The sequence below is a fragment of the Microcebus murinus genome, chromosome X, assembly GCF_040939455.1.
Source record: "Microcebus murinus isolate Inina chromosome X, M.murinus_Inina_mat1.0, whole genome shotgun sequence".
Taxonomy (NCBI): domain Eukaryota; kingdom Metazoa; phylum Chordata; class Mammalia; order Primates; family Cheirogaleidae; genus Microcebus; species Microcebus murinus.
This window is the reverse complement of record NC_134136.1, coordinates 69,508,571-69,524,628: the sequence shown is the minus strand read 5'-3', so window position 1 is coordinate 69,524,628 and position 16,058 is coordinate 69,508,571.

Below are 16,058 nucleotides of genomic sequence, written 5' to 3'. Positions count from 1 at the left end.
TAATGCCTCCCATTTTGTTTTTGTTGCCTAGAATTGCTCTTGATATTCGGGGTCTTCTTTGGTTCCATACGAAGTGTAAAATTATTTTTTCTATATCTGTGAAGAATGCTGATGGGATTTTAATAGGTATTGCATTGAATCTGTAGATCAGTTTGTGTAGTATAGACATTTTGATGATACTGAGTCTGCCAATCCACGAGCATGGTATGGATTTCCATCTGTTTACATCCTCTGCTATTTCCTTCCTCAGTGTTTCATAGTTCTCCCTGTAGAGGTCTTTTACCTCTTTGGTTAAATATATTCCTAGGTACTTTAATTTCTTTGTTGCTATTGTGAAGGGAATTGAGTCTTTGATTTGGTTTTCAATTAGATTGTTGTTGGTGTATATGAATGCCTCTGATTTCTGTGTATTGATTTTGTATCCTGAGACTTTACTAAATTCATTGATCAGTTCCAGGAGTTTCTTGGTTGAATCCTTGGGGTTTTCTAGATACAATATCATATCATCAGCAAACAGTGAAAGTTTGATCTCTTCTGCCCCTATTTGGATACCTTTGATTCCATTTTCCTGTCTGATTGCTGTAGCCAAGACTTCCAGCACTATGTTGAACAGAAGTGGAGATAGTGGGCAGCCTTGTGTGGTTCCAGTTCTAAGTGGGAATGATTTCAATTTTTCCCCATTCAGTATGATGTTGGCTATGGGTCTGTCATATATGGCTTGTATCATTTTTAGGTATTTCCCTTCTATGCCTATTTTCTTAAGTGTTCGTATCATGAAAGGGTGTTGAATTTTGTCAAAAGCTTTTTCTGCATCTATTCAGAGAATCATGTGGTCTTTGTTTTTGCTTCTGTTGATGTGGTGAATTCCATTTATAGATTTACGTATGTTGAACCATCCCTGCATCCCTGGGATGAAGCCCACTTGGTCGTGGTGGATTATTTTTTGATAAGTGTCTGGATTCGGTTAGCTAAGATTTTGTTGAAAATTTTAGCATCTATATTCATTAGGGATATTGGTCTGTAGTTTTCTTTTTTTGTTGCATCCTTTCCTGGTTTTGGTATCAGAGTAATATTCGCTTCATAAAAGGTTTCGGGGAGGTTTCCGTTCTTCTCAATGTTGTGGAATATTTTCTGCAAGATAGGTACTAGTTCTTCTTTATAAGTATGGTAAAATTCAGGTGTGAAGCCATCTGGACCGGGACTTTTCTTTTCAGGGAGATTTTTAATTGCTGTTTCTATTTCAGCTGTTGAGATTGGTCTGTTCAGGGAATCTATTTCTTCTTGGTTGAGCCTAGGGAGGCTGTGTGTTTCTAGAAATTTGTCCATTTCCTCCACATTTTCCAGTTTGTGTGAATAAAGATTTTTGTAGTATTCATAAATTGTATCTTGTATCTCTTTGGGATCAGTTGTGATATCTCCTTTTTTATTCCTGATGGAGCTTATTAGAGATTTCTCTTTTCTGCTTTTCGTTAGCTTAGCCAGTGGTGTGTCAATTTTGTTTATTTTTTCAAAGCACCAACTTTTTGTTTTATTAATCTCCTGAATAGCTTTCCTGTTTTCAATTTCATTTAGTTCTGATTTGATTTTGTTGATTTCACTTCTTCTGCTGGGTTTGGGGTTGGTCTGTTCTTCTTTTTCCAGCTCTTTGAGTCGTTTCATTAGATTGTCTATTTGTGATCTTCTTGTCTTTTGGTTATAGGCATTTATGGAGATAAACTTTCCTCTCAGAACTGCTTTAGCTGTGTCCCAGAGGAGTTGATAACTTGTCTCTCCATTGTCATTTTCTTCATAGAACTTTTTTATTTTCGTCTTGATTTCTTCATTTACGAAGTAATCATTTAGTAGGAGGTTGTTTAATTTCCACGTTTTTGTGTAGAAATGTGAGTTTCTGTTAGGGTTGATTTCTAGTTTTATTCCACTGTGTTCTGAGAAGGTACATGGTATGATTTCTATTTTTTAAAATTTCTTGAGATTTTCTTTGTGTCCTAGTATATGGTCAATCTTAGAGAATGTCCCGTGAGCTGATGAGAAGAACGTATATTCAGTGGATTTTGGGTAGAATGTTCTGTAGATGTCTGTCAGACCCAATTGTTCTAGTGTTTTGTTTAAGTCCATTATTTCTTTATTAATTTTCTGTTGGGAGGATCTGTCTCATGCCGTCAGTGGGGTGTTGAAATCTCCGGCGATTATGGAGTTGCTATTAATCCATTTGCTTAGCTCCAGTAAGGTTTGCTTTATGAATCTGGGTGCACCTAAGTTGGGCTCATATATATTTAAAATTATTATCTCTTCTTGTTTGACTATGTACTTCACCATTATATAATGACCCTCTTTGACTTTTACAACTTTTTTTGGTTTAAAAACTAAATCGTCTGAAATTATAACTGCCTCAGCAGCCTTCTTTTGGCTTCTATTTGCTTGGAATATTGATCTCCACCCTTTTATTTTTAGTCTATATGCATCCTTGCAGGTTAGATGTGTTTCCTGAAGACAGCATATACTTGGCCTATATTTTCTTATCCATTCAGCCAGCCTATGTCTCTTGAGTGGAGAGTTTAAGCCATTCACATTTATTGAGAGAACTGATAGGTAAGGTAGATTACCGATCATTCTGTTGGGTTGGATGTTGTTGCTATGATTTCTGTCTTGAGCCATTGTAATATCTGGCCTTTAATATCTTTGGGTTTTGGTTGTTTTTATATTCGTGTGTTATTATTATGATGTTCCGTGCATAACGCTGTTTTAAGTACTTCTTGTAGGGCTGGTCTTGTCTTGGTGAATTCTCTGAGCTTTTGCTTGTCTGAGAATGTTTTTATTTCTCCTTCATATACAAAGCTTAGTTTTGCAGGGAATAATATTCTAGGCTGGGCATTGTTTTGTTTCAAAAGAGTGAGAATGGGGCCCCAGTCCCTCCTTGCTTGTAAAGTCTCATTAGAGAAGTCTGATGTTATTCGAATTGGCTTTCCCTTGTATGTTACTTGCTTCTTTTGTCTTACAGCTCTTAGAAGGGCCTCTTTGGTTGATACTTTGGTCAGTCTGATGACTGCATGTCGTGACGTCTTCCTGTTTGCGTTGAATCTCCCAGGGGTCCTCTGAGCTTCTTGAACTTGTATATCAAGATTTTGAGCAAGGCCTGGGAAATTTTCCTCTAGTATATCTTCAAACAGCTTGTCCAACCCTTGAGTGTTGTCTTCTTCCCCTTCTTGTAACCCTATGACCCTCACATTAGGTTTCTTCACATAATCCCACAGCTCTTGTAGGCTTTGTTCTTTTCTCTTGTTTCTCTGCTCTATTTCTGTGACTGATTTATTTAATTGGAGGGTGTTATCTTCAAGCTCTGAGATTCTTTCTTCTGTTTCATCTACCCTGTTCTTGAGACTTTCCACTGTATTTTGTAGTTCCTTTAATTGATTCTTCATTTCCAGGAGTTCGGCTACAGTTTTCTTCAATGTGTCTATTTCTTTTCTCATATCTTGGAGATTTTTTGTGGTTTCTCGGTGTTGGTTATTGAGTTGTTGTTGCAGCTGGGTGAGTGTTCTTATGTTCCACATACGAAATTCCTCTTCTGTCATATTGGTTGCCTGATTTTGGTCGGTGTCCTTTTCTAGGGGGCTGGTGCTCCTCTTTGGGGGTGTGTTTTCCGTTTGGTTCTTCATATTTCCTGAGTTCTTTCGCTGATTTCTTCCCATGTCGATCAGTTGTTGTTTCTTTCCTTAGGTTATTGTTTGGGTATTCACACACCTTGTTTAGTTTCTGAGGCGTTAGGTGGTGCCTGTGGGTGAAATGGGACCACTCCCTGTATATTGAGTCAGTGGGTGCCGTGGAAAGGCTGTGCAGAATGCCGTCCCTGTTAGTAGGTGGCGTTTGCTTGGAGGAACAGGCTATGGTGTTGCTATTGAGTCCTGTTATCAGCTCTCGTTTTGGGCGGAGCTGGGTTGGGTAAGCCTGCCCTCAAGCCGTTAGCAGGGGTCACCGTTCTGTTCTCTGCTTCGAGGGAGAGCTGTCAGGGCGGGGCTGGAATGATCCTGCTCAGCCAGAAAGTCTGGGTGTGGGGGTGGGGCTGTCTGAGACCCACAGTCTGCAGCAGGCCTCGCTTCTTTCCACACTCCCCAACTCCGCAGCTACTCCTGGGCCTCTGCCAGCAGACCAGACCACAAGCCACCAGGCCTCCCCGGACTGTGATGCTGGCGGGGGGGTTCCCTGCACAGGAACGCCACCTGGGTTGGGCACAGGGCCTCCTCCTGGGAGGAGGGTTGCCCTCTAGGATGCTGATCCGCCCCTGGAGGCACACAGACCTCAGTAGGCTGTTCACATATAACCCTTCTGTGCCCTGGGCAATGCTAGCCCTCGGTGCAGGGGAGCTGGTCTGCAGGTCCGACCTCTGTGTCCCAGAGTTCAAACTGTATTCCCACCAGGGAGAGGATTTCCGGTCCTAATTCACCCACAGGGAGCCCAAGCTGGGTCTATGTCTCTCAGCCTCTGAGTCAGCACCGTTTTCCTGGGAACACGGTGCCAGCAGCACCTGGGAGGGCGGGCGGGGTCCCAAACGGGAAGGTCTCATTGCCTGGAGGTGCCTCAGGCTGGTGACTGTATTGTCTCTCTGGGCAGCCACGGGGAGGAGGAGGCATATGGTGCCTGCCGCGTGGCTGGGTTTCGTGCACACGGAGGTGCCCGGAGGAATTTGGGAACCTGGTGTCACGTCTGCTACAGGCTCACCATTGGCAGGCGGCGGCAGTCTCTGGGCTGGTGTCCGCAGGTCTCTCCACCCGCTGGGGAGCCCACCAGCAGTCCCGAATGCAGGGGAGGGGAAACAGCAAATCCACCTACCCTTGCCGCTGGTCTCCGGGCTGCTCCGGTGGTCTCATCCTCCAGTTCTCCTCCGCAGCCTCCTCCCGTGGAGTTTCCCAGGGTCTCAGGTACCCCTCCTTCCGGCCCTCGTCCGCGGTATGCTCGTCTTCTTGCTTCTTTCCTCTAGTTTCTGCTAGAATCTGTCTTTTCTGCAGGGACCCTCTGTCTGGCGGTGTTATTCGTCCGCCATCTTGCTCCTGCATATATCTTTTAATTTAATCCTTATATGTTCTATTATTATGATTTTAAAGATGAAGAAACTGAGGCTGAGAGTTTAATGTAAACTGTCCAGTATCACATGGCAATTATGTGGTGGAAATTTAATTGTAAACCTAGGTGTGTACCACTACTCGTCATATCATTTACTTTCTTGTTTTCACTCACTTGATCATTTACTGAAAAAAGTGAAAATGAATACCCTCATCAGTCAAAACAATCAAATTAGTCTGAGTATGATGCATTCTATTCTCTGAAAACTAATTGTTGTTGCTATTACACATACTGGATTCTGCAGTGTGTGAAATGTCTCTTAGAATGTTTTTTTTAAACTATTAGGTTAGATTGGATTTGTAAGTTTTACTCCCAGATATCAGAAACTAAATCCTTGAAGGACTTTTCCCACTTTCTCTATGGAGTAAATGGTGACGCTTAAAAGAGTCACTCCTATGGTTTTGGTTGGCAAAAAAGAACTCACACTCACATTTTCCTCAGATCCCTTGAAATTCCAGTGTAACATCCTGTCTATACTAGTTTCTTGTCTGAGTCTTCCCCAAGAAGAGATGAGTTACCAATGAATATTTTATTTGTAAGATTAATGTGTGAAGTGAAATAGTGAGATATTATATTAATCCTACTTCAATGTGGAAACCACAAGTAGGGAGAAACACTAAAAAAATAATTGAAAATTATCTTAATTTTGAATAATTTAAAAAGCTTTCCTCCCACAGGTGTCAGAAAGATTGTTGCTCCTCTCTTCCATGAGGGGGCTAACATTAAAATATGCTGCCTATGGATAAAGTACGGGGGCAAGTGTAATTCTAACTAAATATTGGATCTACAATCACATATATTTAGAGATACCCATAATAATAATTATGCATTGCCTTAGTCTGTTTATTGTTACTATGAAGGAATACTTGAGGCTGGTAAATTTATATAGAAAAAAAGGTTTATTTGGCTCATGGTTCTGAACATTTTATAAAAAACATGACGCCAGCATCCACTTAGTTTCTGAGGGCTTCAGCCTGTTTACACTTATGGTGGAAGGTGAAACAGAGCCAGCGTATTCAGACATCCCATGGCAAGAGAGGAAGCAAGAGAGAGAGAAGAGGTGCCAGGCTTTTGTTAACATCCATATCTCTCAGGAACTAATAGAGTAAGAACTTACACCAAGAGTCAGTGAGTGAGTCTATTCATGCATTAATATAATCATAAGGGACATACCCCCATAACCCAAACACCTCCAACTAGGTTACAGTTCCCAACACATCCATACTAGGGATTAAATTTCAATATATTTGGAAGGAACGGATAACCAAACTAAACCATGTGGTGAAGTCTTTTTACCTGTGGCTTGATTAATCAGCATCCTGCCTGAATTGTGTATTTGGAGCCTTCTTTCTGTTTTGGTTTCTCCTTTATATATAATCAAGTAGGTCTATTTTTTGTACTTGTGCCTACTTATCTGCTATGGCTAATTAGCAATCACCTAATTGTGATTAAGTTATTGATTAGTGCTATTGAGCACTAGCCTCAATTTGCTAATTGTTCTCATAGGATTGCAAATACATAATAATCAATTGTTTCTGAAAAGATATCTGAACTTCTTTTTACATTTTACTAGCCAAACTAAGCCATGTCTGCCTTATATTTGTGGAGAACCTACAAATAACAAATTTTAATGAAGGTATTTAATATTACTTTAAATAAAATATAGTACATTGAAGAATGATGCATCATTTTGGAACTAAAATATAATTTTCTTCCTAAGCATATTTTTTTACTTTAACATAAAACAATTTTTGTCAGTCTGTTTCACCACCTTTCTAAATAATAAATTATTTAATCATGTCAATGAGAATAGATACTTGTGAACAAAAACTATATGGTGTCACCATCAGAGACAATCATCAAATGGAATAGAAACAATATGCTTTGTTTACTATCTTAATGAGTGCCTCAAAGGATTATTTCTTGAGGGACAGGCTTTAGAAGCTATATATATATATATATATATATATATATATATATATATATAATATATATATATATATATATATATATTTGTTTTACTGTTAAAACAAACAAATAAAACAACATGAAGAAAAACACCGTTATTGATCTGAGTCACAAAATCTAGGGCTTAACTCTGCTCAACTTCCTTATTTGAAGATTGCAATTCGGGATAAAATGGCACAAAACAACCTATTGAAAAATATTATTACTTTTAAAATTGTCTTCTAGACCTAAAGCACAAAAGTGAGACTATATCAATTGTTCAAGCAGTTACGGTTGAGTATACATTCCATGTATACTTTGCATACAGAGTATACATGGAATGTATACAAGTATACATTATTTTTAAAATAAAATCACATTGTCCTCAGAGATGGAACATAGCTTAGAAAGCTGTTGGAGTTTAGTGAAATTTCCAAAATAAGGATGTGATGGGATAATGTGGGGAGTAAAGGCAAACATTCACCTAGAAAACCTAAACCTAGAGCTTATCACATTCCAGAAATGGTTTCTGGCACCAAAGAATCAATAGTTTAATGAGAGAACAAAAGAGAAATAATTTCACTGATCAGAGAGAAAAATATATTTGAGAACAGATTTAATCCTTATCTATGTATTTATTTACTCCAAAGTTTTCAGGTACCCTGCCATGTGATTCAATATAGAGATGCCCTTATTTTAAAAGAACCTAGACACTTCCCACTAAACTTTGATTGGCTTACTCTTACACATGCTTGAGAGCTCCGCTACAAAATTACTTTCCTGATGTTTCTGATAGGTCTGCTATAAAACCTGTCACCTATGCTCTTAGCAAATTTTGTTCATAATACTTACCACAGTTAAGAATTACATGATCCTACAAATAAATACGAGCATTTACTGAGCAATTATTATGCACCAGACACCATACTAACTGTTCAATTAACATTTGCCGAATGGATGCATGACTGAAAGAATACAGTAATCAATGAAATTAGCCAAGAAATATAAATGAAAAACTCATATTTCATGAAATTTAAGTTTACTTTTCTTTTTAATCCCCAGTTTACAATAATATTTATCCATATAACTGCTGAAACTTGTGGCTTGTCCCTCATATATACAGGAATCATCAGGAAATTCTAATATATTCCATTAATCATTCTCAGATCTTACCCAGGAAAAGCCAACATGATACAATATTTAGATAATAATAGCCAAAATTTATTGCATGATTGCCATATACCAGAGAATGTTTCCATATATTTTATATATGTAAACAAATAAAACAACTTTGTAATCCTATATACCCCTGTGTATGTGTACATACATATACATTCTCATTTAATCCTCACAACACCCCAATGAGACTGATTTAGGGTCACCCATGTGTTACAAAAGGGACACTAAGACCCATGTAAGTTAATTAACATCCCCAAGGTCTGTATGTGGTAGGACTTAAAGTTGGAGACAGGAAAGCACAGCCCTCTGCTCACTAGTCCTGATTCTCGCCATAACAGTTTCCTATTGAGCCTCTTTCTCTCAGCTACTTGTATACTACCATATTGTTGGGACCACTTTACTTCCTCTGAACAGAAGTCCTCTTGTATAACATGTCTCCTGGAAAGAGGGTTGCCAGAAAAAAATACAAGGTGCTTAAACTTGAATTTCAGATAAACAACAATTATTTTTTAATATTTGTGTCTCAAATACTGCATAAAACACGCAAACATGTATTTTTAATGTAAAATTCAAATTTAACTGAGTATCCTATACTTTTGTTTGCAAAATATGAAAACCCTACTAAACAAAATCCAGTGCTTCTATTTCCTAAAGTCCAGAGTAAGGAGACAATTTCTAATTTCTCTGTCATAGGCCTCATTCTCAGCTTCTATTTTCTATTTTAATAGGCTGTGGGTACCTATTTTTATCCCTCGTTTCTGCTTTGGTAGTCCATTCTAAGTAGTTCTTCTACCTCCTTTTACATAGCTCAGCACATTATTTTTTCTCTTAATCTCAATTCATTTAGTACTACACATATGACTGCCTCCTCATCTCTCCTATGCATCTAGTCTTCTCTCTCTGTCCCCGGCCCATTTCACTCCTTTATCTCTCAACAAGTTATAACTTATAAGAATTAAAAAAAAATGCTGGCAACTTCTTGGTTTAATTAGGTTCTCCACCTAGAAAACATTCTTCTCAACTTCCATTTCTTTTATTCCTACTTCAATTCTGAGCACATGGTTCCTTAGGTAGTTGATATTCACTAAAGATTTGACTGCCAAATTTTATGTTTGTTCATGTGTTTCATAAGGCTGTGTTTAGGCATCATATTTCTCTCATAGAAGAAGGATTTGGCAGATCACTCAGGGTGGCAATTATTAGGAACTTTCTTGGAAGAGAACGTAAGAGCAAGCTGCATATTAGTTTTTAGGGCCTGGTGAATATTGACAAGCCAAGAGTATGTACTTAGCATAGATGTGCAGAGCATGAAAGCTAGAAGGGTCATCAGAGTTTGCCCTAATGCCAACCCTTATTAAATCCAGACAAAATATAAATGAGACTTACAAAATAAAAAGTGAGTTGCATGAGGAAAGAAAAGATTCTTGGTTAATATATACAGTCATCAATTTGTATTATCGGAAAAAATGCTATTGTGGAATCATTGATTCAATCTGAGCTCGAATCCTTAATAGCTGCATGATACTTGTGAAGTCATTTATCCTTCTGGCACATTAACTTATTTGTTTCTGAAATGAATATAATAATATTGAACTATCTACCTCACAGAATTGCTTTAAAGATCAAATGAAATTATGTAGGTGACAGCCCTCTGCAAACTGTCAAGTGATATGTGAATGCAGAGAAGTATAATATGTAGTCATTCCTACTGCAACAAGGATTGAAGTTGGTGCCTTTCAGGTGACCATTTTCCTCAGGGTTAATACCGAGTCCATGACCCAGTCCATTTGTGGAGCCCTCTCTTCCATATTTGGGTTACTATTAAAAAAAAATAATAACACAGCTGCTATGATCATCTGTAGTCATTAAAAGGATTAAAGAGTTTCTTTTTTCTTTCCTAATAATAATGTATTAGTCTTAGCCTACTGACCAAATTCCAGTCTCGGTAATTGTCTTTCTTCTTACTATTCGTTAATTGGCTTCAAAGGGTTAATTAGTTGTTTGCAAAATGCTAAAGTACTTAATGGAGATAATCTAGAAAGACAAGATCTAAATGTAGACCTTTGGTGAATGACTGGGTAGACAGTTGATATAAACAGCTAAGGCACTGTCCATTTCTAGTTATATTCTATCATTATAATAAAAGGTGATTTGAAAATAAAAAACCTTCTTTTGTCAAGTATATCTTCATTATAAACAATAATATAGCAAAATTAAGATTGAGAGGTACTTTTTGATGTCAGCCTAAAACTGTCAGCACAAAAAATAAATATTTTTAAAAATAATAGAATACCACATTATTCTTGGAATTAAAATAAATTGATAGATGTGCAAGGTAGCAGCTTGTGTTGATTTAAATGACAAACCATATTAGGATCCTGATATATTCTCCAAGATGGAGATATACTTATTTGCATATTTATGCACTGGCATATTCTACTGATAATCTATTTCTTTTTTTTTTTTTTTTTTGAGACAGAGTCTCGCTTTGTTGCCCAGGCTAGAGTGAGTGCCGTGGCGTCATCCTAGCTCACATCAACCTCAAACTCCTGGGCTCAAGCAATCCTCCTGCCTCAGCCTCCCGAGTAGCTGGGACTACAGGCATGCGCCACCATGCCCGGCTAATTTTTTCTATATATATTAGTTGGCCAATTAATTTCTTTCTATTTATAGTAGAGATGAGGTCTCGCTCTTGCTCAGGGTAGTTTCGAACTCCTGACCTCGAGCAATCCACCCACCTCGGCCTCCCAGAGTGCTAGGATTACAGGCGTGAGCCACCGCGCCCAGCCTGATAATCTAATTCTTAGATATTGGCTTGATTCATTTCACAGTAGTCAATTTGCAATATACATATACATAATTATATTTTCATATGTATAGCCATTGAGTGTATATGTTTCTTCTTTTTTGTTTGTTTCAGTTTTGTTGGATTATTTCCAGATACATTTGTAAAAGGTACAAGCTGTACATTACAGTAGTAGAAATGATATGAGATCAGGTGATTAGTATGTGAATCCTAAGCATATTACAGATTGCTGGTCTCAGGGACAGTAATCTTTGATTAGAAAATAACTTAAAAATTTAAATTGTCTTTGCATCATACACACACACATACACACATATGCATGAACATTGGTGTGTGTATGTGTCTATGTAATACATTTTTAACTCTGTTGTCATTATATACATTTCTTGCCTATCACTTCTTTTTTCTTGGCAATGATGACATTGTAATTTTATTTGAGGGGAAAGAGAGAAGTATCTAATTGAATAAGACAGAAATAGAAATCAATTCTATGTGTTCCCATAGAAGATTTAGAAAAATTTAACAAAAATAAAATCTACAATAAAATAGGAACAGAAAAATAGAAAAACAGAAAATAAAAATGTGCTGACCATAATAACTTCATTTGTGTTCCTTGAAAGCCTTGGAATAAAGGAAAACACAGTTGGATCCAAAAGATCCTATTAGAGTAAAGAAAATGTGAACATTTCTCCACAGATACAATTTTTCCAGTACTAAATTCAAAAAGAAATGGCTTATGCAGTGCTTGACATAGAGATACTCTGACTAATATAAAATAAATTATCTTCAACAATGATCATATAGGGAGAAAAAAAGAGTTAGAATCCACATAGCTCTTATCCCAAACTGCCATTATCAAGCACAGTGAAAATAAAAATGCTCACTGATATGACAAAGGACTGGCCAAATCATGCAACTTTCTGGTGGTTTCAGTTTAAGTATCAAATGGAATACATGGAATGTGTGACCCTTAAGACACTTTCCATAAATACTATATTTTGACACAGAAGAAATAATTTTATCTCTAAATTAAAATATGACATTTTAAGGGAACAGTGCTTATTCTAGGCAAACTATATAATATATATGGAACCACCTGATAGTCATTTAAAATCTCATAATGAGGCATGTCTACCCTTAACTACTGAAATCACTTTCAGAAAAAAATATTAGAAGCTGATATTTTCCCAGAACCCAAAGCAACAATCAGCCTACTTAGAACAGGTGTCCATTAAACCAATGGTTTACATCCAAACTTTTTCCAAGCATTGTCAGTTTTTACTGTCTTCCCTTTCTCACCTCATACTCACTTCTCTTCTTAATGCAAGTTGACCAAGTTACTCACTACTGCACCAAAACTCTAAGGCACTGATGATCTCTGTTTTGCTAAATTCAGTGGAAACTTTTCACTTTCATCTTAGTTCAACAAATATTCAACAAATATTTGTTGATTGTCAGCCAAGTTTCAGGCACTCCATTCATGTATACAAAAACAGATTTCAAATAATATAATTTCTAGAATGATGTGTGTGATGAAGAACAAGTATAAGGTACTATGAAAGCATATAATAAAGCACATCACTATGAACTCTCAGCAGTATTTGACCTCTGTAACGCACCACATCCCTGTTTTTAACAACTTCCTTACTGACTGTTCTTTCCTTCCTTACTTACCACACCTTCCCTGTTTGACCTTTAAATATTTGCTAAGGGTAGTTGTGGTTTACACAGGACAGTTCTGGTTTATGCCTGCCATCCTGTCATAGCTATCAACTCTCAAAACTCTCACTTTAATGCTCAAAGGAGTACGAGTTTGGACCATACTTGATGTGGTCATTTTTTTAGGTGACCTCATTCAGTACCAAAGTATTAACTAGCACATATACATGCTGATGGCTCCCAGATCGAATTTTTTCTAACTTGGCCCCTTTTTTTTTTTTTCAGGGGTGGGGGGCTGCTAACCTGTAGGTTGGACTGACTGCTCAGCAACTCCAATTTGATTTCTACCTGGGAGTTAAAGCTCAGCATGGCAAAAACTGAACTTAATTTGCAGTCCCTACCATCTATCTAGTTGTTGAAGCCATAAACCTGGCACTAAACTTTGAATCCTTCCTCTCTGACATATCCTCTTTTTGTCAACTAACCACCAAAAGCTCTACACTGCATTCCAAATATATCCAAGTCTAACCCAGCAATAATCTCTCACTGGAATTGCTCCAATTATCTTCTAACTGTGCTCCCAAGTTTTAAACCTCAATATCAGTTCCTCTTCCGCATATAAGTCAAATTAATCTTTCTAAATTTCATTAAATCAGTATCTTGTTGAAAATTTTTGAGTGGTTTAGTAGTTTCTCGGTGAATCCAGAGTAAAGATCAAGACTTTTAACACATCACATCCCTGGCTTTAATTCTAGTTTCATTTTATAGCTAATTCCAACTTTGTTCACTACATTCCAGATACATCATGCTGCACATACATTGTTTCTGTTGGGATACTTTGCCTACTATTTCAATGAAAATATCATTTCCTCAGAGAAGGTTATATATCTTCATTTATATATTCATAAATATTTATTTATTTATTTATTTATTTATTTATTTTTTTGAGACAGAGTCTCACTTTATTGCCCAGGCTAGAGTGAGTGCCGTGGCGTCAGTCTAGCTCACAGCAACCTCAAACTCCTGGCTCAAGCAATCCTCCTGCCTCAGCCTCCCAAGTAGCTGGGACTACAGGCATTCGCTACCATGCCCGGCTAATTTTTTGTATATATATATTAGTTGGCCAATTAATTTCTTTCTATTTATAGTAGAGACGGGGTCTCCCTCTTGCTCAGGCTGGTTTCGAACTCCTGACCTCGAGCAATCCGCCCGCCTGGGCCTCACAGAGAGCTAGGATTACAGGCGTGAGCCACCGCGCCCGGCCCATAAATATTTATTTTTATAGTAACCCTGATAGTAAATAAATAATTGGGTCTTTAAGAAATTTAGAAATTATTTCTTTAAATGTCTATTGTCTTTTGCAGACTATACACTTAATGACAACATCAATTTCTGTCTGTTCGAAGCTTTTCTCCCAAGCACCTAGCATAGTAACTGGCACATTGTAGACTTACAATCTGTTTCCTAAACCAAGAAATAAAAAAGGGAAAGGGCAGTGGTTAGATGGGAAAAATACCTTCAGATGCTTTATTATGACCTGAAAAGAACTTTGGATACCTGATACTTCAGAATACACTCTAGATTCAAAGCTGGAAGATGAAAGGAGTATGAGGCTTGATATGAATGCTTGGAGGAGAGCTCCCTACTCATTAGAAATACTTGTTTTGCACTTTACGAGAGCAAGAAATTCTTATTGTGTTGAGCTACTATGATTTTTTTCTCTCTCTTCAGCAATTTATGTTACTTTAAATATACTTTGTTTAATATTTCAAGGCAAATTTGAGTTTCAATTTGACAAAAGAGATTATCAGTGATTATAGAGTCATACCAATTAGCCATAGCAATATTTGAATTGTATTGAATTGACTATGCTAAGAGTAATTAGAACAAAAACAATTAAAAATACATGTTGATATGTGATGAAACTTTTGCAAATATCACTATATTTTATTATTTTCAACTTGAAGGACATTATTACATTTTTTTTCACTAAGTGGGGACTCTGCTAACTAGAGAGTAAACTTTTACCCTCAATCTGTTAGTATCTCAAAAAATTGAGACCATTTGTTTGTAATTGGTATAGGGGGAAGAGTTTGGATGGGGAGAGTACCAGAAGGAAAAATGAGGAAGATATGCAGGTTTCTAAGACATTTAATCATTGTCCAATTCCATGGACTGCTTTGAGTTCCTAGTGTTAGAAGACCAGATATTTGTAGCATGCATTTTTACAACAAAACTGCTGATGATTTGAGCTAGGGTTGAGGGGAAGGGTGGACACAAATTTGAAGGAAACTGAGAATGTAGGCACAAGCAAAGCTGCTTCAGTTTCCAGGTAACAAATTATAATGGTATTTCCCCACCAATACATAAAATTTAGACATGTTCTGTCACCCTGAGGGCTAGAAGCATATACATTTAACATGCTTAATATTTACAATGGTTTTCTTATAATCATTATGGCCTTTGTAAGATTTTTTTCCCAGTATACTAATATTCATCAGATGTGGACTTGTTGGGAGTCGACTACCTCTCACCACCCCACCCAACAGAGAGACAGAGACACCAAGGATGCAAACACTCAAGAGGAGTTTATTTTCTGGCTAGCCAGGGTCCAAGCCTTGAGCACCAACACAGTGGCCACTCTGGTAGGCAAGGACCCCGACCGGGGTTGCAGCGTGCCTTTCATCTCTATGGTGCATACGCTATGCAGTGGCTGATCACGCGTGGATCATGCATTGACCATTAACATGATTGGTTGGCTGGTAGCCCCACTATACAGGGGTTCGAACAATGCAAAGTTGGCGCAAACAAGCAAGCAAGCAACGGTTTCCATGGCAAGCAAGCAACAGTTTCCAGAAGCCGGATGTTAGTTCCGGCTTCACTGGGGTGTGGGCCTTGCAGGTATGCAATGTCTCGACCCCTCACAGACTGAAGTAAGAGCAAGAGAGAAATCACAGCCACAAGATGACTGCAGCTCACAGACAGATTTGTGCACATATCTGAGGCAGCCCTTCCAAGATTCCAATATTAGCTTAAAAATATACCATACCATCCAATAGCTTCCATGAAGCCACTCAGCTAGGATTCAAAATTAGTTTCTGTTTTTTTCACACCACACTGTAGCAACCTGACCACATAGCTAGAAGTGACCTCACATTCCTCTAAACTGCCATTGACACCCCACATTTTTAGTTGTGCTTTTTCACTTTTCTGAACTTTGAACTTATTATTTCATTTATATTATATATGTAAATAGTAGACCCTTCCTGTTATATATGTAAATAGTAGACCCTTCCTGTTAAAATGAAAACTCCTTGAGGACAGAAATAGTATCAGATTAATCTATGTG